The 24,427-nt window shown below is 45.0% G+C and overlaps 1 protein-coding gene across 3 annotated transcripts in view; it reads right to left on the reverse strand.

Moving 5' to 3' along the window:
• The window catches only part of FAM78B (family with sequence similarity 78 member B), a 94,016-nt gene that overhangs the window by 57,346 nt on the left and 12,243 nt on the right, over positions 1-24,427 (reverse strand). For 2 of the 3 annotated variants that reach the window (XR_015161323.1, XR_015161322.1), the window contains 2 exons: positions 14,136-23,620; positions 9,390-13,885 (listed from right to left, as the gene is read on the reverse strand). The exons of the other annotated variant lie outside the window; for it this stretch is intronic. The gene's annotated coding sequence lies outside the window, so the exon portion shown is untranslated. Of the gene's footprint in view, positions 1-9,389; positions 13,886-14,135; positions 23,621-24,427 lie in introns of those variants that run through there. 3 annotated transcript variants of the gene reach the window in all.

The following is a 24,427-nucleotide window of genomic DNA, read 5'->3' on the forward strand; positions in this document are numbered from 1 at the left end:
TCTTAAGATGAAGCATGATGAAAGCAGGAAGAGCAGTTTGTAAGGATGTCCACTGTCCCGTGTGTCCCTTCAGGGATATGGGGACAATCTCTGGGCCAGTCCAATGTCATCAGCAGCACTGGGTATTTGCTGGGCCACTGTGCTTCCAATAATGTGGGAAGCGATGGGTTGTTTATTAAATTGGCAGGATCTTGGCAGGAAAGGGGTATTGCTGAATCTAAGAAGGACAAAGTGGCTTCCTTCTCATCTTTGAGAACAGTATTTCTGCTAGAGTCCAGACCCCAGTGTTCTCTTGGCATTTTTTATGGTGAACAAGGGCTGAGCTTTGCAGAGCTGAATGTCTCGATCCAGGAGCTGAAGGCAGTGCCTGAAACTCCTAATAAGGCCCTCTTTGTTTCTTTTTGAAGAGCAGGCTACATCTCAGGAAAAGATGATTGTTGTTCTTGTATAATAACTTTAGGTTTATCTTTCCTAAGGTACAATTTCTTGAAAGAACCTGCAATTTACATACTCTGCCAGTAGAGGACAATGATGTGAACCAAACAAGACATCTGCTTCTGTGGAGATCTCCCCCCAAACTCCACAAGTGTATAACTGTTATGTCCACTGATTTATTAAAACATGTACAACTTTTGAACAATATTATATGCAAGGCTGAGCAATTTTAAAGAAAAGAAAACATGGATATAATGTGGAACACTGAATCTGACTTTTACTGGTTAGGAATGTTTTCCGCTGCTAATTTCACGCCTAATTAATTGCAGAAGACTTTGTACAGCTGTGGACTGCAGGCTGCAACTTTTCCCAGGCTGCTTCCTTCAGCAGCACCAGCTTCTCCTTCCTTGAAGGCTACTAACGAGGAGCTTGCCATTATAACTGTTCTGTTTTGGAACACCTCTCTCTTTTCTCTAAACATTATGATTTACTGAGTACTGACTCTATACCAGAAACTGGACAGAACACTTTTTGCCACTAATTTCATTTCAGCCTCATTACAATGCCACAAGTTCCATTATTATTTCCATTTTACCATCGAAAGACTGGACTCTGCTGGTGACTGGGCCACATCTGAATTCAGATTTTGCCTCACTCTTACACACACTGTCTCACCCCTCTCTCTGTCTCACATCATCTACCAAATTCAAAGAAAAGGAAGTTATGAGCTTCCTGGTGCTGACACCAGCTTCCTTGCACCACCCTTATAACGTCCATTTCCTATCAGAAGGGGGAAATTCTCTACTTTATCCCTAGTGTAAAACAAGACAAAACAGCTCTTCCACCCCACTATTCTTTACTCTATGAATTACTTGAATGAATGTGCATAACATACTTATTTATAGATTCAGAGAATTTCACCACGAATGGGACCTCAGAGGGCATTTGATTGGACTCCCTTTCTTTGAGAAGAAAACCAGGCAGGACAAATGCAGTGACACTCCAGGGTCACGCACCTAGTTAGTGGCAGAGGCAGGGCTGGACTCAACGGCCCTGTCTTACGGTTGGACTGTAGTACCCTGTAAGATTTTTTTCTTTATTCCTACTTAGAATTTTTATGTTTTCTCCACTAATCCCCTGTAGGTTTTTCAGACCATTTCAGAGAATTCTGAAAAAGTGGCTGTTGAAACGATCAGAACATCATAATCATCAACAGCAGAAAGAAAGAAAAGAATGAAAAGGAAAGAAAAAACAAGAGGTTCAATTGGTTAAAATGGCTTAAAAGGAATGGAGTATGAGAATTTAAAACACCTCAGTGAGTCAGACCAACATTCACTCCACCCTATCCAGAGCCCCTGATGGTGGTGTCACCAAGGGTCGAGGGAAAATATGGGAGACTCATCTTTAATGTTAACTTAAGCATTTGGAAAATGTTGCCTAACTTATCGGGTTCCTTAGCTCAATTTATATTTGTCATCTATGACTCTAAAAGTTCATTCCTGGAATCTATTTATAATTTCAGTCCATACTGTTTCTAGGAGCAACGGTTTTCACACATTTACTACCTACAGTGTAAAGTACTACTTCCTTTTATTGGCCTAAAACTATCAAGCTCTCTAGCTGTGCTCAGCAGGTCAGGACGAGAAGCCATTAACATCTTTCACCTGAAGAATTATATTTAAAGCAGCTAATTAAGTCTACAATGAAAACAGGTATATTTACTACGCAAAAGCGTTAATTAGGCCAATTTTGAGGTTCCTACAAGTTTCCTGAAAGAGTGCAGTCCACCTACAGGACTTGATCTTCTCCAGATGTCTTCCAGGTAGAATCTACTTCAGTAGGAATTTTCTTTTCATGCCTGTGTGGGCATGGTTTGTGGCTTCCCCAGAAGAAAAATGAAAATAGGGAGTCTGAGGGGCAGGGATATATAATCTGTAACTAGAGTCTTATAGCAATGACATCGTGAAAATGCATTCTTTTGTTTTCAAAGTCCAAAACCAACAATAACTCCTTTCTGAACAAAGGTATGTTGGGAATGGTTAACTGACTCCCATAGCTAAAGCTGGGAGATGGGATAGTAGGAAACAGCATTTTGATGAAGATTCAGATTTCATCACCTGAATCCTTCCAGATCACGATTTAATGAAAGTATGCATTGCCACCCCCACCCCCGCCTCTGTTTCGCTAACAATAAGGAATAAGCTTCCGTTGTTTTCTATTCAGCCCATAGCATGAGACATGTTGGGTGAAGACATTTTCCCAGACTCAAAGAAAGAACAGCTAGATGGCACCCTCTGAGTCTCCTTTTGTGGTCAGGGCAGGAAAGGGATGGAGAGAAAACCGGGCCAGAGAGAATTCCAGATGGAGCAGTTTCCACTAAGGTGCAGGGTTCTGCGTTAGCAGCCCCAACCGACACAGGCACAGAGTGCTTCTAGTTCAGCACCATGGCGTCTGTCCAGAGGAGAGTGGAGGCTGGTGCCCAAATGTGCTTCTCTCTCCTCTAAATAGATTTACAATCTGTATGCATTCCACAGAGATAGTGCAAAGGTTAATAATCTGAGGTATTTTAGAATCAGTACAGACCAAACCCACTTTCCAAAAGCCGGTTTTCTATGTATTAAGAAGAGATCTAGTCTCCCAAGACCCAGGAAATCCCCAGGGGTTCATGCATTTGTAAGATGGAGCAGAAGGAATGTATAAACATAGCAAGCCTCAACACTAAATCTTTTCAAATAGCCCCTTTGAGGGGGACTTGTCAATCACCAGTATTTCAAGATGGGCTAAGTACAATGCCTTAACCAAACCCTGCTAGTAATTTGCTTGTCTATGAGACCAGCTGGGAACTAGCAAAGGACACGGGAGATGTAACAGAACAAGGCTCTAAGAATTCTAATGCATGGAGGGTGTCAGAGATTTAATGAGTTCAATCTATACCAATGTCTGAATTCACAGCATGGCTTATTCCAAGAAGTGCCAAGTGCTTTAAAGATGACATGTTAATCTTCCCAGAGCCTGGGTAATGGAAAGCCTGAGCCTTCAGGGACAGGGTGTAAGGTTGGGGAAGCAGACTTATAGCTGTGTGCTGGCCCCCCAGAGCAGATCAGTGATGTGGGTACCAAGACAGCCATATCCAGATGCCTCATCCTTCTGCCCTGATTGCTGCTGCCAGTGCTGACAGCTCTCATTGCCAGTGTTACTCCAAACTGTGACTCCTTACTTCTCACTTTCTTTATGGCAGCAGAACTTTATTAAGTAATAACCAAAAATAAGAGAGCCAAAGAGCAGATAAGTGAGTAAAGGGGGTAACAGAAAGATGTGCCAAAAGAAAAAAACAATGAGCACATGGTAAGTATGGGGTGGACAAATCTACCTCCTGCCTAAGGTCCCAGGCCACCCTGCCCATAGCTGGGAATGAATCTGCTCCAGAGAGGCTAGGCTCTCTGCCCTTGGGCAGGAAGAAGATCTAGTTGCCTGGTGGGGTGCTCTAGGTCCTGGCCTGGCCCAGTACAAATAAGCTCTACCCCACGTGTCAGTTCAGTGCCTGGCATACAACAGGTGCTCACCGAGTGTCTGTTAAGTGTCTGTACATGTACTGCATTCTATAGTTTAGTAAAGTGCTTGCTCACCTCATCCCCTCACTTCTCGTAACTACCATGGTGCTATTGAGCCTCAGATTAAACTCAAGAACACTACGACTCTAAAGGAGAGAGAAAGCGCCTGAACACAGATCATCTCATTCCATAACTTCTTCTAAATGTCTGTAGAAAAGGAATGTCCCAGGCTGACTTAGTAGAAACAGCATGAGTTGGAAGGGAGGAGGCCAGGTTTCTACGCCCCAGAATGTTAGGCTAGAAAAGAACTTGGCGAAATAGCTGGGGGATGACAAGCAGTTTCCTTCTATGTGCGAACTCTGATTCTCAGTGGTGGCTGCCGACCCCCTGGGAGCGTGGCACTGAGAACTCTGGGGCTGCCGAGGGGAGAAGTGTGCTGTGACCGATTAGCCATGTCTGCCACAGGTCTGGAAAGGGCGAACAGAACCAAGGATGTTATCTATTGTCATATTTCTTTTTCTAGTCTACCTATTTGTATTATAGATAATAAAGTCTATTAGAAAATTAATATATTCAAAGCCACACAGATGGACGGAAGGGAGGTGAAATCTGAAGCCAGGACTCTTGACTACTAGTCCAGTACACTTTCACTATTTCATAATAATATCCTGGCCCCAATACTTAGTTCTAGCTCTACAAATACAGATACAAATACAGTCCCCTGTGACTCTTGTTTCCTCACTTGCAGATTAGAGGAGATAAAACCCTGTTTTATCAGTCTCAGAATTACCCAAAACCAAATGAAATGCCAGAATTTCAGAACTTGAAGCTTCCAGGCCCACATTCTTGCTACTGCACCACGATGCTATCAATAGACATGAAAACACTGAAAGGCAAAAGCAGCCCTAAAAATGCAAAGCAGTATTATTGGAAGTGAGGAGTCTGGAGCCCTAGATTCTCTTCAGCTGCATCTGCTCCACACCTGCAGGTGCTCTGCAGGCTTTCTCTCTATAGCCAAATGGGCTCAGCTCAGGAACACTCAGGACGGGAGAGAAGCAAGACTAACAGAGAAGCAGTCCTCAGTCCCCTGGGAGGCAGTCGGTCTGTGTATGTTGCAGAGGAGAGCATGGGACTGGAGGTAGAAGCTTTGTCCTCTTATATCCCACTCATCCTTCTAGCCTACTTTCCAGAGTACATGTCCCAGACCTAGTCAATGAACATGAGTTGTGTGACTGGAATTCTGGACTGCAGGTAGCCTCCCCACTTGTCAGTATTAGGGCTTACAGGAGAGTGAGCTAGGATTTCTGGCTTTGCATTCAGGGGTTTTCTGTCTGTCTCTTACTTCTGCTCCCACCTCATTCTGCTCATCAAAGGCTCCATCTCTCAGGCTTGCTAATTCCTCCTCCTTCTGACTCACTCTTATTGGTTCTTCAACCGACTTGCATAGCTTCTGAAGTCCTCCTTCTTCAGCCTCAGTATCACAGTGATATCAAGAAAAAGCACCCACCCCTTGCCATGCATGTTTGTGAAGTATTGAGCTTGCATGCCTTTCATAAAAACAGCCACAGCATCTACCTTTTCTCCTAGAATGAAAGTCACCAGAGTAGAGGCCATGATTAAGCCTAGAGGTGTTAGAATACAGCCAGATCACTCATCTTAACTAGCCTTAGATTCATAACATTGCAGAGCTAAAAGGCATTAAGAAGCTCTAGTCTAACCAGCCACTGGAAACAAATCATAAATATTAAAATTAATGTATTTGAGGTCACACAGCTGGACTGTAGCAGAAGTGAAATCTGAAGCTAGGACTCCTGACAACTAGTCCAGTGCGTTTTCATTATGTCAGATATTCTGGTCCCAACACCTAGTTCCCCCGTGCTGCAGTCCATGGGGTCGCAAAGAGCTGGACACGACTGAGCAACTGAACTCAGTTTCAGCTCTATGAGTACAGATATATGAGTCCTTTGTGACTCATTTAGAAAAGTATCCCTGAACACAGCAAACACTAGCTCCCAGGCAGCCCATTTTGGGAGTCCAAGAAACTCCACCCAATACATTTATTTTATTTTTGGGTTGTCACTGCTCACTAGATGCAAACTCCATGAAGGTAAGGATTTTTGTCTCTTTTTTTCATTACTGCATCCCTATTGCCTAGAATAGGGCTTCCTTGGAGGCTCAGCAGTAAAGAATCCTCCTGCAACGTGGGAGATGCATGTTCAATCTCTGTGTCAGGAAGATCACCTGGGGAAGGAAATGGCAACCCACTCCAGTATGCTTGCCTGGGGAATCCCACAGATAGAGGACCTTGGTGGGCTATAGTCCATGGGGTCTCAAAAGAGTAGGACATGACTTAGCGACTAAACAACATTGCTTAGAATAGTGCCTGCATATGGAAGATGCTTAATAATTATTTGCTGAACAACAATTGGTCTTCTTTCTAGCCCTTAGGGCTTTTTGAGAGAGTCTGATTCTTTTTATCTTATATATTATAGCACCTCATATAATTCAAAACAACTGGTATATCCCTGAGTCTTTTTCCTCCATCCCTAAATACTGACAATCCCTTAAATATTATCTGAAGTTTATCCAGACCTTTTCCCATCTTGGGGTGTTCTCTGAACATGCTCCAGAATCACAAGACAGCAAGGGGGATAACTGATGTTTTCCGAGCTAATCCATGTTCTCACTTTAGACTCAAACTTGGAGACCCATAAAGGCACAGCAACTATGCTAGGAGGAGAGGCCTGGGCTCAAATCTTTATTAAGTAGCAGGTAGGCCAACATAAGGGCTTCCCAGGTGGCACTAGTGGTAAAGAACCCACCTGCCAATGCAGGAGATGCAGGAGATCCAGGTTCAATCCCTGGGTCAGGAAGATCCGCTGGAGGAGGGCATGGCAACCACTCCAGTATTCTTGCCTGGAGAATCCCATAGACAGAGGAGCTTGGCAGGCTACAGTCCATAGGGACGCAAAGAATTGGACACGACTGAAGCGATTTGGCATGCAGGCCAACATCAGACACAACTGATAAGCTCTATGATGCAGAAACTTCGTAGGTAAAACAAGTCCCAATGCATTTCCCAACTTTTTGATGCTATCCCTGTGAGTAGCATAAACAGGTGTCTCTAAAAGGAAACTAACGACTATGGCTCCCTATTTAGTCAGATTTTTTATTTCTTCAACGAGCATTGTTGACAAATCAGTGTGTGCTATGAACTGTGCTGGGCTTTGAGGCTACAAAGCTGAGGGGAAAACACTTGACACACTTCTATACACTTGACACTTAGACTTCTATATACTTGATACTTACAGTCTAGTGGAGAAACCCAAGCAGACAAAATGGCCACAGTGATACAGGGGCAGAGTTAATAGGAATAGAGAGAGAGGAGCCACTCAGTCAGTGTCAAGGAGGTGGGGTAGGCTTCTTGGAGAGGGAAGGAGCATTTGAGCACCAGTAAGCACCACCAAGACATGCCTGGTCTGGGTTTGCCACTGGTTTCAGGTTGAACCCTGATACATACAGATGTGTAGCTGGCAGAGGGGGTGCAGGGCTGGTCTTAACCATACTAGCAAATCCCATGGGCTACTCTTCCTGTGGACACCATCAGCCAGGCTTGTGTTGCCCCAGAAATACGTTCTTTCGGCCAAAGAGCTGAACAGCCTGCTGCCGTTGCTTTATTAGGCAAGTCCAAGTTGGGCTGTCCTACTTTGGGGATGAAGGTTAGAGGCTGAACTCTACTATGATGCAGAGCCAGGGTGGCAGCCTCACTACCACCATCAGCAGGGGACCCTCAAAGGCAGGATGTAATGATGGCCATACAGGATGTGGGGCAGGGTGGAGGGAGATTTCTCCAAACCTTTTTGGAGGACTGCTTTAAATGACCAGGAAAGAGAGCTGCAGAGCACAGGTGTTTCTGACACCACCCAGCAGGGCTGGACTCTTCTTAGCTAGGAGATAGCCTTTCTATTCCAGGAGCAGAACTGCTATCTACCCATCGCATCCCCCTCCCCACCAAGCCTTCAAATGTGCAGATTCCTTATTCATTCTTTCGTCCACCTCACAATCAACTGCCAACATACGACTCCTAAGAGTTGCCCCCATCCTGGAGAGAGGAGGCAAGAGCAGCAACCACAATTAGGTGACAGAACCAGCCCCAGCCAGACTGCGGCCTGGGGGATCTGGATTGGACAGTGAAAGTGAATATGCAAATTAGAATCCAGACATTGTTAGGGGCTAGAGACTGATTATAAATCTGGGAAGTCAGACAGCAGCATTACAGAGCACTGGGCCTTCAGAAAATGATCATTAGGGCAACTAATGAATCTGAGCCAGAGGAAAGAGGCACCCTCATCTCTGCTCTAGGGTGGGATGAGGAAACTGACCTGCAGAAGGCCTCCGTCCTTTTCTATTTTGCCAATGCAAAGTCATATGATGTGCCTCAGTTTCCCTTATTGCAAACAGTGGGCAAAGTTGCTGAATATAAGGAAACAGTGGACATTTCTAAGAAAACGCTTGATAAGAAAACTACAAAGAAGACTTAAAAAAAATTTTTTTTTTTTTCTCCATGGTTTGTATCAGTCTTGACCACTGGTTTATAGCAAGAGAGGAGGGGCAGTGCTCTGAAATTTACAAAATCTTCCTATTCCCATCATCTTATACACTCTCAGAACACTCCCATGAGGCTGGGATCTTACTATTAATGTCTGTTTTCTAGATGAAGAGACAATGATTGTTAGAAAAATCAGGCAACTTGCTCAGAGTTTATGACCAACCAATAGCAGAGCTGTGACTATAATCTGACCTTCGGACACTAAAGCCCAGGCTGCCTCTGTAAGTGAAAGTAGCTCAATTAGAGGGGCACTAAGTGTCCAAAAAGTGGACACCTTTATGTGTTTGCGATGCTCCCTTGATATTGAAGGCTGGGTCAGTGAGCAGGCAAAATGCGCATAAATGGCTCACCCGCCATGGGCCAACAAATCTGTATGATGTGCCCACTGGGGCAACAACATGTAAGGTGCAGAGACAGTCTCTGCCCCCATGGTCTCTAGTGCAACAAAGAGATAAGTCAACACACAGTTACATTATAGTCAGACAGATGACTAATGGGGCAAGTGCCCCACCACAAGAGGTTTGGAGACATGGAAATCTCTGTGGGTTTGACTCTAGTTACCGAATAAGACACTCTATTTCCCTGCATATTCTAAAAGCATCAAACAATTGAAGGAAAAGAGTTGGAATACTGCTACCTGTGTGTTTTTCCATGTTGTTTTGAAACCACTTTGTCTAAGACAGAATTTCTTAAAGCTATTACATTTGAGTGTTTACTATGTACCGGAAGCTGTGTCCCTAATAGGTACTTGAATATTTGTTAAACAAACAGCTATAGAATCTCCACAAACACTCTGCAAAGTAGGTATGTTTATTCCCATTTTACAGAAGAGAAAAGTGTGTTCCTACTAGAAGGTGACAGTTGGATATGCATGCGGGACCTGGTAAAGAGTGACCTATAGAAGAGTGGGCAACCCTCTGGCTGTCCAAGGTGCTTCTAGAGGCAGTCCCTGACAGCGTGCATTGCCTTTTAATCCACATCGAAGGATGCAAAGCTGTATAAGCCAGGGATAGACTGCAAGTGCCCCTGACTCTGTTAGAGGGAAACTGTTCTGGGCTGGATGAGGTAGAGAAGGCGAGGAGGCAGGCTGATAGGTAGTGAGCTGCTCTCGCAAAAATGTGGTGTTTCTTGCAATCCTGGCAAGATGTGCCAACTGTGAGAGGTCCTGGGTTTCCTTGTTCTGAGAATAGTTTCCCTGTGGTCAGACTGGCTACGGGGGTGACTTGACACAGTGGCAGGCAGCCCTGCTCTGCCCTAGGGCGTGTCTGCATGGATGGAGGCAGCTGCCTTGTAGAGTGTATTGTGCAATGGAAAACAACTGGTAACGAGTGGAGGGGTCAGGCTGTACTTATTGAGGCTCCAGTGTCCTGAACAACTTGGGTCTATTGCCGCTTGGGACTCTTGTGCCCAGAAATCCACTTCCAACCTGGAATCTCTCAGATGACCTTTATTACTCAGGCCTGGGAAGACTGCATAACCGAAGCTAGGACACAGTGCAGCTGCAGAAGTCTTAGGTTCACAGAGAAGCCCTTGCTGAGCACTGGGCGTGGAGCTGCAGTTCACTGGCTTGCTTTTCAAGGGACTTGGGATCTAGTGGGGACGAATGGGAGACTATTTTTACACAAGGACTTGTTATAAAACAAAGAAACTGATTTTGTTTGTGATTTGAGGAATCAATATCATTACTTTAGGCCTGCGTATAATGTTCTCTATCTCAACCAAATTATAAGTCTCCCAAGGGTGCAGCTGCATCTTCTATGTCTCTGACTCCAAAGTTTTAGCACATGAAGGCCTTCTAGACCTTTTTTTATGGAATGATGCAGGGGCAACTGGTGGCAAACTGGGTTAATCTTAAATCTACTGAGTGCCACAGACTTAGAACGATGGTTTGGTGGAAAGGTTACCTAAAAAGGAACCGTGCTTATACCCTGAGTGAGACAGTGTGATGGGCTCCAGGATCAAACATGCACAGCACAGGGCTTCTCAGGTCAAGGGGCTGGGACCAGAGAGGACTGTGGCTTGGCCGACAGCACTAGACGTGACAGAGCCCAGTGGTTACAAGTGTAGACTCTGGAGCCAAGTTCATTTGGATTCAAATCCCAGTTCCAAAGAGCTGTGAGATCTTGGGCAAATCAGTTAATTTCTCTGTGTCTCAATTTCCTCCTCTGTGAGTGGCCACAGTAACAGTGCCTAGTTCACAGGGTTGCTGTGAGGATTAAATGTTTTGTCGTTGTTGTTCAGTTGCTAACTCATGTCTGACTCTTTGTGACCCCATGAAATGCAGTATTCCAGGCTTCCCTGTCCTTCACCATCTCCTGGAGTTTGCTCGAATTCATGTCCATTCAGTCAGTGATGCTATCCAACCATCTCATTCTCTGTCATCCCCTTCTCCTCCTGCCCTCAATCTTTCCCAGCATCAGGGTCTTTCCCAATGAGTCAGCTTTTTGCATCAGGTGGTCAAAATACTGGAGCTTCGGTTTGAGCATCAGTCCTTCCAATGAATATTCAGGGTTGATTTTCTTTCGGATTGACTGGTTTGATCTCCTTACAGTCCAAAGGACTCTCAAGAGTATTCTCCAGCACTAAAATTTGAAAGCATCAATTCTTTGGTGCTCAGCCTTCTTTATGGTCCAACTCTCACATCTGTACATGGCTACTGGAAAAACCATAACTTTGACTAGACTGACCTTTGTCAGCAAAGTAATGTCTCTGCTTCTTGTGCTGTCCAGGGTGGTCATAACTTTCCTTCCAAGGAGCAAGCGTCTTTTAATTTCAGGACTGCAGTCACCATCTGCAGTGATTTGGAAGCCTAAGAAAATAAAATCTTTCACTGTTTCCACTTTTTACCCATCTATTTTCCATAAAGTAATGGGACTGGAGCCATGATCTTAATATTTTGAAAAAAAATTTTTTTTTTGAATGTTGAGGCCAGCTTTTTAACTCCTTTTTCACCCTCATCAAGAGGCTCTTTAGTTCCTCTTTGCTTTCTGCCATTAGTGTGGTGTCATCTGCATATCCGAGGTTGTTGATATTTCTCCTAGCAATCTTGATCCCAGTTTAAATGTGTTAAGATATATGAAGTATCTGGAAACACGTAAGTGCTAGTTATTAACACATAGAAGAGGCTGGGCTGGGGGAAGGGACACTGAATCCAAGCTGGGGGAAGGTGCCAGGGGGACTCTCTGGGGAGATGACACATCCTGGCTGGGAACTGCATGTAATGTGGTATGGCTCTGGCTGAGGGGGGCTTCCCTGGTGGTACTAGTGGTAAAGAATTCACTTGCCAATGTAGGAGACACAAGAGATGTGGATTTGATCCCTGGGTCAAGAAGATCCCCTGGAGAAGAAAATGGCAAACCACTCCAGTATCCTTGCCTGAAAAATTCCATGGACAGAGGAGCTTGGCAGGCTATAGTCCATGGGGCTGCAAAGAGTTGGACATGACTGACTGTGTCCATGAGACCTGGCGGAGGGACCACAGATGAGATGGTTAAGAGATGCCTCGGATTTTCTAAGTGGGGAAGGTCTGGCATTAGTTGCTAAGGAGTTTAAATTTTATCTTGAAGGGCATGCAGAACCTTAGGAGGGAGTGACCTGATCAGATTTATACTGTGAGATGCTCGTTCTGACCGTGATGCAGAGGATGGGTGGTAGAGGTGAAGAGTGTGGAGATGGGAGGCAGGGAGGCCAGTTAGGAGGCCATGGCAGTAAGGCAGATGAGATGCTGAGGCTGGCAGTAAAGAAGTGGGGACAGAGAGAAAAGGACAGACAGATCCCAGAAAGATTAGTTAAATAAGTCGTGTTAAACAACAAGACTGGCATATACTAAATTACCAACAATAATAACACATATGGAGCCCTCAACAACGGTCCAGGCCCTGGGCTTAATAGCCCGCATGGATCATCTCATTTAGTCCTTACTCCTACCTTACGAACTTCACAGGGGTGCGGTGGAGGGATGAGGGAAGGACAGATGCACTTAGGTACTAGAGGACAGATAAGACACTTCCTACTAACTGACCTTTGATAGAAATAAAAAAGGAAATTTTATCAAGGAGTAAGTAATCATGAGGCAGCCAAAACAGCTGACAAAAGGCACCAAAGAAATCCTGAACACAGATCAGTGGGCACAGTAACCAGGGCTCCCAAAGCATAAAGGAGTCGGTGGGTCTCTACTGCTAATGCTTCAGGAAATAAATATCAACATGTAAAACTGCCTGACAGTCTGCAGTCTGTCAAATGTGTGTGTGTGTGTGTGTGAGACAGAGAGAGAGAGACTATATTTTCACAAATTCATGCATGCTCCAGCATTTGGATGGGAAGAAAGAGCTGTGAGTAAGGGAGGGGTCTAGGAATGAGTCTGATTCTCCTTATGAATGATCGTGATGTGGGTGTCACTGGAATGAAATCAACAGATGGCAATAAATTTGTAGAAAATGAAAGAGACAGATTTAAATCCAGGATCACAGGAACCCTTAAACTGCTTCTATGCAAGGGAGGCATACGAACATTAAATATTTCCTGAAGGATAAGCTCAGTTCTGGAAGGTGGGAGGCAAGGACCGGGAAGAGGCGGCTGGCTGTCCCCATGATGGAGCAGGAAGAATTAGAGAGTAATGGGGCGGGCAGAGATGGGAGCAGAGTGAGGTCTCCCATTCATCTTCAGCTGTACTGGCTCTTGACAGACAGGGAGTGGGTGGCTGTTTATCTCTCAAACCTCAGCTATTTTCTTCAGTAACAAGGTGTAAACTAACTTCGCTCAGGGCAAGATCTTCTGCTGCAAAGGGAAAAAGCACACCAAAGGTACAGAGCCTATGGGTGAAGGACAAACCTTCCAGGGAAGCCCCCTCTATGTTCTCTACGGAGGTACCTCACCTGGAGGCTTCCTTAGGAATTCATTCATCTTTCCATAAGAAAAGCAACTCTCTTCCAACCTCCTGCCTGGGAAAGGGAGAACTTTGGGGTTTCTTTGAAAAAGCCAAAGATGGGGTGGGTATTGTGGGGACTCAGTACCTGCCAGACATGACCATCATTTGAAAGACACACATCTGCTCCCAGTTTCCTAGATCTCAAACTTTGTCAAAGAAGACAGGAGGCAGGGTGCCCTCAGGCTGGGTTGAGTCCATTATAGTTAAAGTGAAGAATGTGCCTGAGGACAAAAAAAGCTGAACCCTTGTGTGACATCCTCAGGAGGCCAAGGACTGCAGGCACAACCATCCTTGCTTCAGATTCTCATCTGTTCCATCAAGGTTGCCTCTGTCACGTTTGCCTCTCCAAGTTAGAGGTGCCTCCTAGACAAGGAACAGAGCCAAGATTTTACATTTTGCATGATTTCCCACATGCCTCACTCCCCTGCCCAACCTGTTTGGCAAAAAATATCATCCTGGAGCACATCTGGCATCCTGCCTCCAGGGCATCCTGCTGGTTGGCACCAGGTGCCATCATAGCATCAGCACTTTGCCTGTGCTTTAAAAGGAAAAGAGGGCTTCCTAATGGGCAGAGGGAATGTGTGGAAGGGCCTGCATGGTACAGGACACCCACCTGTTCTGGGCGGTGTGGAGGAGGGGGAGGAAGAGTCAGATGTTTCCCCCAATTCCGTTCCAGTTGCTTCACAAGTTTGAGAGACGCCACAAAGCATTATCTTAGAAAAAGTCAGCAGAATGTCCAGTCTTGGGTCTGTATATGATCAAAAACAATCTCCAGTCTGACACAGTTGTGGCACCCAAAGGGGCCCATCTAGGCAAGTTTTCCAAATGAAAGCGGACTGACTCTTTTTCTTGGTTGGTGGCACATTAAACTGTTTCTCAAATTCAGGACCCGAAAGGCTAGTAGGATGGTAAAGATACTTTAGTCTATCTGCACCTTCTGGCCTTGGACAAGTCACATAACTTCTGAGTCTTCATTTCTTCATTTGGAAGAGAAATGACACTTTCTCTACTTTTACTTTCATAGCTACTGTGAGAAGCAAAAGAAATGTTATAAGCAAAAGCACTTTGTAAGCTTTTATTACCAGGATGAAGGATGGTTAGTAGTAACATGGCTTGCAAGGGCCAGAATCTTCCCTGAGGACAATTCAGAGGTGTGCTTTAGGCCTTTAGTCCAACAGACTAATATCTCAGAGTTACTGCCACCACCATTTTGTTGAAAAGGCTTTTGACCTCAAGGGCCAATTTCTAACTTCTCCATTCAGGGTTTTATGGCATCTGGGACCACAAAACATTGGGTTTATTGAAGGTCCTGTCTGAGTCACCTTTTCTATCTCTGAATTAACCTTTTTGATTATTGGGCCAGGGGTGGCACATTATAAAGCCAACAGGATGTCAAAGTGGACCGAGAGCAGGGAACACGTCTTGGGGGACATTTCCTCCAACCTCTCAGCAGAGGCAAAGAGCCTCCTGAGCACTGGTATTCATTTCATTTGGGCTCACAGGACCTGGAGTTTTCCTGGGCTTCCTTCTGGTGAAGCATTAGTTCCTTAGCCTTCCCCAGTAGTCCGTGCTCAAGCTCAGTTTATGACTTTGTGATAATGACTTACGGTCCCTCTTTGCTGGTTTCACCCCCTGCCATCAGGGTTCCTAGAAATTCTGAGTTCATAACCTAATTCCAGGGCTTTGAGCTCTGGCTCTGGATCTCACCTGCCTGGTGTTTAAGGGAGACCATATCTAGGAGGAGATGAGCACAGAGATGTCCGGGAAGAACAAAGTGCAACTTTGCAAGCCAGCAATTGACACAAGGAAAGGAAATTTGTTCAAACCCAGGACAGGAAAGACCGGCTGTGTGTGAAGTGAGGACAGTCAGCAAAGTCCTAGGGGCTGTTGAAGGTAACAGCTGGTATCTCTTACTGGAATGCTATGGTTCCAGAGATAGGAAGCAGATACAACACTGGGAAAAATAACACCCAGATAGAAATCAGTAAACAGGAGGCCTGGGGAAGTCTCTCATGGCTGCTGCCTGCTCAGGCTAGATCTTCCCTGAGAACAGAGTCCAGGGATGAGCAAGTTAGACCCCACAAGGATACTCTAGGAAACTGGATACCTAGAAATTCTGCCTAGAAAAGCTGGATGAAAAGGTGAACTAATGGTGGATGTCAGCTGGTCTTTACACATCTACAGGGTTCTCCCTCCTCTGGGTGGGCCTCCTGGACCCAGCATGGTGCCAAGTACCAAGGTGCTGCACAGTACCACCAGGCTGATCCAGCAGGATAAAGGGTTCTTACACAACCACAGCAAGCTTTTCTTCACAGTATGAAATATTTCCCAGCACAGTTCCTGCCACATACCAGGTATTCAATAAATATTTGTCCATTTAATAATTTCTTCACCCATTTCAAAAAATGTAACAGAAACATATAATGCCTGTTACTCATCAGGCACTGTTCATTCAGTTCAGTTCAGTCGCTCAGTCATGTCCGACTCTTTGCGACCTCAGGGACTGAAGAACATTAAGCTTCCCTGTCCATCATCAGCTCCCTGAGCTTGCTCAAATTCATGTCCATCAAGTCAGTGATACCACCAACCATCTCATTCTCTGTCATCCCCTTCTCCTCCAGCCTTCAATCTTTCCCAGCATCAGGGTCTTTTCCAATGAGTCAGTTCTTTGCATCGCCTGGCCAAAGTATTGGAGCTTCAGCTTCAGCATCAGTTCTTTCAATGAATATTCAGGACCAATTTCCTTTAGGATTGGCTGGATTGATCTCCTTGCTCACCAAGGGACTCTTGAGAGTATTCTCCAGGACCGCAGCTCAAAAGCATCAATTCTTTGGTGCTCAGCCTTCTTTATGGTCCAACTCTCACAACCATCCATGACCACTGGAAAAATCATAGCTTTGACTAGATGGTCCTTTGTTGGCAAAGTAATGTCTCTGCTTTTTAATACACTGCCTAGGTTTGTCATAACTTTTCTTCCAAGGAGCAAGTGTCTTTTAATTTCATGACTGCAGTCACCATCTGCAGTGATTCTGGAGCCCAAGAAAATAAAGTCTGTCACTGTTTCCATTGTTTCCCCATCTATTTGCCATGAAGTGATGGGACTGGATGCCATGATCTTAGGTTTTTTAATGTTGAGTTTTAAGCCAGGTTTTTCACTCCCCTTTCACCTTCCTCAGGAGGCTCTTTAGTTCCTCTTCGCTTTCTGCCATAAGGGTGGTATCGTCTGCATATCTGAGGTTATTGATATTTCTCCCGTCAATCTTGATTTCAACTTGTGCTTCATCCAGTCCAGCATTTTAAATGATAAACTCTGCATATAGGTTAAATAAGCAGGGTGATGATATACACCCTTGACATACTCCTTTCCTGATTTGGAACCAGTCTGTTGTTCCACGTCCGGTTCTAACTGTTGCTTTTTGACCTGCATACAGATTTCTCAGGAGGCAGGTAAGGTGGTCTGGTATTTCCATCTCTTGAAATATTTTCCACAGTTTGCTGTGATCCACACAGTCAAAGGCTTTGGCAGAAGTAGATGTTTTTCTGGAATTCTCTTGCTTTTTCTGGCAATTTGATCTCTGGTTCCTCTGCCTTTTCTAAAACCAGCTTGAACATCTAGAATTCTTGGTTCACATACTGTTGAAGCCTAGCTTGGAGAATTATGAGCATAACTTTGCTAGCATGTGAGATGAGTGCAGTTGTGCTGTAGTTTGAACATTCTTTGGCATTGCCTTTCTTTGGGATTGGAATGAAAACTGACCTTTTCCTGTGGCCTGTGGCCACTGCACAGTTTTCCAGATTTGCTGGCAGACTGAGTGCAGAACTTTCACAGCATCATCTCTGAGGATACAAAGATGGAATTCCATCACCTCCACTAGCTTTGTTCGTAATAGTGCTTCCTAAGATCCACTTGACTGTGCACTCCAGGATGTCTGGCTCTAGGTAAGTGATCTTAGATTTTCTGTCGTTCTTCTGTGTATTCCTGCCATCTCTTCTTAGTATCTTCTGCCTCTATTAGGTCCATACAGTTTCTGTCCTTTATTGTGCCCATTTCTGCATGAAATGTTCCCTTGGTATCTCTGATTTTCTTGAAGAGATCTCTAGTCTTTGCCATTCTACTCTTTTCCTCTATTTCTTTGCACTGATCACTTAGGAAGCCTTTCTTATCTCTCCTTGCTATTCTTTGGAACTCTGCATTCAAATGGATATATCTTTCCTTTTCTTCTTTGCCTTTTGCTTCTCTTCTTTTCTCAGCTATTACTTTCATCACCAGTCACATCCACAACTGGTTTCACTTTGGCTCAGCCTCTTCATTCTTTCTGGAGCTATTTCTCCATTCTTCTTCAGTAGCATATTGAGCACCTACTGACCTAGGGAGTTCATCTTTCAGTGCCGTATCTTTTTGCCTTTTCATACTGCTCATTGGGTTCTCAAGGCAAGAATACTGAAGTGGTTTGCCATATCCTTCTCCAGTGGACCATGTTTTGTCAGAACTCTCCACCATGACCCGTCCGTCTTTGGTGGCCCTACATGGCATGGCTCGTAGTTTCATTGACTTAGACAAGCCTGTGGTCCATGTGATCAGTTTAGTTAGTTTTCTGTAATTGTGGTTTCCATTCTATTTTTTAAAATGTAACAAAAACATAATGCCTGCGACTCATCAGGCACCATACTAAGCACTTTATAAATGTGAATTCATTACATCTTCCTAATAACTTTATGATGTAGGAAATATTATTACCTCTCATTATGGATGGAGAAGCAGAGTTGTAGACAGGTTAGTTATGCTGCCTGAAGTTACTCGGCTAGTAAGTGGTGGAGGCAGGGAGGGGCTCCCGAGAAGCTCCGATGGTAAAGAACCTGCCGGCAATTCGGGAGACCCAGGTGTGATCCTGGGTCGGGAAGACCACCTGGAGAAGGGAATGGCAACCCACTCCAATATTCTTGTCTGAAGAATTCCACGGACAGAGAAGATGTCCATGGGGTCGCAAAGAGTCAGACATGACTGAGCAACTAACACACACACACAAGTGGTGGAGGCAGGATTTGAACCTGTGAACAGAGGCTGCAAGGTCAGTGCTTTTTAATGCTACAGTGCTTCCCGTCAGAGAGGAGTAAAGCACAATGCATTTTCAGTGACCAGTGGCTATGAACCCCATGCTCTTCTCCCTAGGGGCACACTCTACCTGTTCACCTATGGCTTTATCTTTAACAATAATAACTACAACAATGAGTCTCCAATGCTGTGGTCCACCTACACAGAAACCCCAGATGAATGCAAGGTAAGATGTAAGGGGTCTAGACAGCTGTTAACACAAAAAGAACTGAAATCTTTGATACTATTCTGTTAAGTCTGATTTTTTGGCTTAACAGATAAATCTTGAAATACCTTTCATATGCATGCAGTTTGGTAAGAATGTTTGCAATAGTTTTGTTATCAGATGTTCAAATTATTTGCTGTTCCCAGCATTCTCAACCACCGCCTGGAGTTTGAATTATTCTTTCAGATGAAGCAATAATATACTAATATTGGTGGTCAGAGCGTATGTTTGGAGTCCTTTGAACCTGGTGTTAAATTCTGGTTTTAGCACTGTTGAGTTTGGGCAAGTTACATGATCTTTCAAAAACCTCAGTTTCTTTATGTGTGAAACAGAGATAAGATGAATATAAATGAACTTTAAATGAGATGTAATTTGTGTACCTGCCTCCTGAGAAACCTATATAGGTTTCACAGATCAAGAAGCAACAGTTAGAATTGAACATGGAACAACGGACTTGTTCAAAATTGGGAAAGGAGATTCAAGATCGTATATTGTCACCCTGCTTATTTAACTTCTATGCAGAGTACATTACATGAAATGCTGCACTGGATGAAGCACAAGCTGGAATCAAGATTGACGGGAGAAATATCAATAACCTCAGATATGCAGATGACAGGACCCTTATGGCAGAAAGTGAAGAAGAACTATAGAGCCTCTTGATAAAGATCAAAGAGGACAGTGAAAAAGCTGGCTTAAAACTCAACATTCAAAAAACAGATCATGGCATCTGGTCCCATCATGTCATGGTATATAGGTGGGGATACAATGGAAACAGTGACAGACTTTATTTTATTGCACTCCAAAATCACCGCAGATGGTGACTGCAGCCGTGAAATCAAAAGACGCTTGCTCCTTGGAAGAAAAGCTATGACAAACCTAGGCAGCATATTAAAAAGCAGAGACATTACCCTGCCGGCAAGGGTTCATATAGTCAAAACTATGGTTTTTCCAGTAGTCATGTATGGATGTGAGAGTTGGATCATAAAAAGACTGAGCACTGAAGAACTGATGCTTTTGAACTGTGGTGTTGGAGAAAACTCTTGAAAGCCCCTTGGACTGCAAGGAGATCAAACCAGATTCCAAAGAAAATCAAATCATGAATATTCTTTGGAAGGACTGATGCTGAAGCTGAAGCTCCAATACTTTGGCCAAGTGATGCAAAGAAATGACTAATTGGAAAAGACCCTGATGCTGGGAAGGACTGAAGTGAGGAGGAGAAGGGGAAAACAGAGGATGAGATGCTTGGATGGCATCACCAACTCAATGGACAGGAGTTTGAGCAAGCTTCACAAGATGGTGAAGGACAGGGCAGCCTGGCGTGCTGCAGTCCGTGGGGTCGCAAAGAGTCAGACATGACTGAGCTACTGAACAACAACAATTTGTGTAAAACACCTAACATCTCCTGTTCGTCTTGTGCTTATCAGGTGATGAATCAGTAATAGATATCTGGGTTAGGAATGGACCTACACTGACAGCCAAGTGGGTTACACAGCTCAGACTTCTGATGGGTACTAAATGGATGTGAAGGAGGAGACAATTCATTCAACCAGTTAGGAGTCAGGAGGCCCAGCTGACAATTGTGGTCAGGAACTTTCTTACCAATATAGTTGTCTATTAGGCTAGGCCATTCCTGTAGACTATCATTACATTATGGAGTGTATTTCCCAAAGAAATGATAAGCTTTCATAAAAAATGAAATTCACTGAATTGATATGCTATCAGAAACACAAAGTTTTAAAATAAATGCAATCCTTTGAGGATTGCTAAGTGGTCTGCCATTTTACTTTTTATATGACCTTGGACAATTCCTTTTACCTCTTTTTATGTTTTTTTTTTTTTTTTTTCCCCTCTTCTTTTAACCTGCAAAAAATTTAAAGGAGTCAGAGCATGGAATTTCAACATCTTTTCAGCTTCCAAAGGTCTATCACTGTTTTTCCTTCCAATATCAGCTACCTAAAGGGAACAATCAACTTGGAATCAGATAGCAAGTGTTACCACTTCCTCACTTAACCTGACAAATCACTTACAACTTGCTTAGCCTTGGTTTTCCCCTTGTTATATGGACAATATCATCTCTAAGAGTGAGCATGAAGTTCAACAGAGGTAACATACTTGAAAGCATTTTTGTAAATGCTGACATGCTAGCTTTGTCTTTCTTTATCTAAGTTGAGCTTTATGTGGCCCCAACCACCTTGAGATCTACACAGCCCTAAATAGCTCAATACAGGGAATCTCCACCCCCTGCCCCTACCTCTGGAGAAAGTCAGCCTGCTGAGTGCCAGGGCCATGTATGCCAGGCATGTATGCCTTCTCAGGGGTCCCTGGATATGCCTTCCAAATAGCAGACAGCTTTGCCTCCCAGCTGCCCTCCCACCCTCCTTCCTCCTGTTGGTCCTTCTCAGAGCCATCTGGAACAGAAGGAGGTAAAACAAGCTCACCATTTGCCAGAAGCCAAATGCCAGTGCAAAGTGAGCCTTGGGGTGGGGGCGGGGGGTGGGGGTGGGGAAGGCCCAGGGAAGGACAGTGGGGAATTTTGGAGCCAACTCATGTCTCTGCCACTACAGAGAGTCACTGAGGATGCCTGTGTTTGAGTGGGGACTTGAGGTTTCTTAGGAAAGCAGCTTCTTCTCCAGCAGAACATTCTGTCCTGCCAAGGCTATCTCGGGGCCCTGAATTGTGTACAAATGGTTGGCAAATGCAGTTATCATTCAGCAGTCGCTTACCACATTGCAGAGGCGCTGGGTCCACTGAGGCAGTGGTTTGCACCTGTCATTCATGCCCAGTACAGAGCAGGGGTCTTGTTGGACACTCTTGTCCTGAGCTGTGGGCCCAAGATCCTTACAGTGCCTTAGCTCCTCTCTTCACCCTCAATGTCAGTGCTAAGAAACTTCAGCTCTTTTTATCAAAGCACCTTAGCACCTTTCCTAGATAGGCAGCTTGCTTTGAAAGGCATCCCTTCAAACTGGAAAAAGTAGCCACTAAAAGCTCTGTCTATAGTTGAGGAACAGAAGAATCTAGTACGCAAATCATAATTGTGGTAAACTAAATATCTTGAAAAACCCTCCGTTACAAATTTCTTACTGAATCCACAGTTCAGGTTGCAAAACAAATCCCCAGGAGTCAGCAATGAAGAGGAAACTGAAAATCAAACAGGTAAACAAGCTCAGGCTCAAAATGTATAAAACGACAGTGGACAGCCCTGCAGGAAGAGTCATGAATACACAAGCGAGAGAGAAATTTCAACACACTTTCTCAATCATTGATAGACTGAGCAGATAAAACTTGGCAAGAATATAGAACATTTCCGTAACACAGCTAACAAGCTTGAGCTTATGGACATAAGAAATAGTAAAAATACATTCATTTTAAGCATACATAGAAGCCCGTTGGGAATGTTTAGAAGTTAAATGGAGTGGCCTGGTACTGGAATTTTGAGCTCCTATGAAAAGTGATTTCTGTCAGGGAGACCCACCTCAGTTCTATCCTGGGTCATGTAAATATCCCACTGTTGACAAACAGGGATGCATCTGAAGAAAATGAACACTTGAGACTGGAAACAACTGCATGTAGACTTGAAACAGTTCAGGAGTTCGTTGCTACCTTGTAAACTGGTCTGCGCTCTTGAACTGTTGATATATACTTAGCCCTTGACCTGTCCCAGTGAAAACAGCCTGACCATCCCACCCACTTCTTTCTCTCTGGCTACTCTGCTTCCATTTAACCAGAGATATTTCTAGGAGAATACTTTTTCAATGTCTTTGTTCTTTCAAGATGGCATGACAACACTCCAAGGTGCTTTTCCTTCTCGTGGACGCAGACACTGGCATGTAACTCTAGATACCAATTCTGACAACCAGACGTTTCAGGAGGCACCAGATGCTGAGGGTAAATCTTGAAAAAAACCTCTTGGCATCCAAGTAGGGGATTTCTTTCTCAGAATAACCACACAAACATGCCTGTGTTCTCATCCAGAAGCACCCCCACTCTTCTCGGCTCAATAGTGGTTGTTTGTCCGATGGTAGGGGTACCTGGCCTGTGACTCCTCAATCCCAAGTCTGAAGGCATTGATACAGACTGCAGAAACTATGGCCTCTGTGAGTGGAGAGGAAACCATCTTCAATTCCAAGTAGATACAAACAATCCTCCATGAGGGCTGTACCCATGTCTCAGCCTTAATGTGGGATCCACGCCACTATTTGGTGAAAGACCATTGGCCACTTGGTGGAAAGGTAACTGGGCACAGATCCTAAGGTTGACAGTTTCCATGAAAACTTCTTCTCATGCGGACAAATTCTCTCCTTCCATTCGGCGGTGAGGCCTGGGGTTTCTGCAGGAGAGAGGGGCCCTTGGCACTACATCTGCAAGACCCCTCTCTGTCAGCCTTGCTCTGGGTCCAACTCTCCATCTAATTATGCATCAGGTCCATTTCTGAAAGTCTTTTCAACAGTGATTTAGCAACCCCACTAGTAGCCAGATGGTCTAGGTTCCCGGTGGGATTTAGGTCCTGAAAAGATGAACTCTTCCAGAGACATCTGAGAGGAGCCGGCACTGGCTCGGGCAGGAGGATGTTTGCCTTGGCTGCAGAGAGACCACTTTGGAGTTCCCGGCTCCGGTCCTCCCTTCCATCTCAGAAGCCTCTCAGCTCGACTACCCATGTGGAGAAAGTTTCCTGCGGGGGCTTTTCTGCAGGGAAGCCTCTGCGGGAGGTTGTTCTGTGGCATCGGCTGTGCGGTGGGGTGGGGTCCAAACAAGGATGGGCCAGTCCCCCCCACGTTCACACCTGGGAAGACAAAGCGTCCAGAGCTTATCTCGGCATGCTGGGCAGGAATGAGGCTGCCCATGGTTCCCCGGGACTCCATCTATCCCTGCCACTTGTCCTCTCTGTCTGAGGGTCTGCTCTGGACACCCAGGCCTTTCTGATGGCTGCTGGGAAGCCAAGGGCTGTAAAGCAGGTTCTGAACCTCCTTTTATGCTCCCTCTCCCTGCTCCAGACTGTGTGCTGCCTAGGCCTGAAGGCTTGTCACACTGATCTCCTCATCCCTGCCCCCACCTGCTCTGAGGCTGTCTCTGGTGCTCTGGTTCTAGCTCTTCCGGCTGCCTCATCAGACCTCCAGAACACTAGTTTAGTTGCCCATTTAAGGCACAAGCAGTTTTCTTTACAGAGATCATGCTCACTCAAGAGACGAAGGTGGAAGTTCAGGACAGGCTTGGAGGGTCCAAGGACAGAGGCGTGTGTGGACTTCTCTGGCAGCAGCTCCCTCTGCACTTGTGTCTCCCCATCAGAGGGACAGAGTAAGCCTGACAAGGAGGGCCAGGAGACAGGGCGCCTGGGAGCAGGCATCTGGCTAAAGCCCAACAGCTTGAAAGAGCGCCTGACCAGAAACAGGGTCAGAGGGCAAGCAGGGAGATACTGAGATGGACACGGAGACAGCACAAGTGTTGGACAGGGATAAAGGCAGGCAAAGCCTTCCCAAATATAGGCTGATTAGACAGGAGACCTAAAGGTGCCTCCTCCTCCACGGAGGCCTCTAGAGAATGCCAGAGGTAGGTCACTAGTACAGGTTTTGAAAGGGAGGGCTAACGCTGG

Source organism: Bos grunniens, chromosome 3 (assembly GCF_055505025.1).
Source record: "Bos grunniens cultivar Pamir isolate PY7600 chromosome 3, Bosgru_T2T1.0, whole genome shotgun sequence".
NCBI classification, from domain to species: domain Eukaryota; kingdom Metazoa; phylum Chordata; class Mammalia; order Artiodactyla; family Bovidae; genus Bos; species Bos grunniens.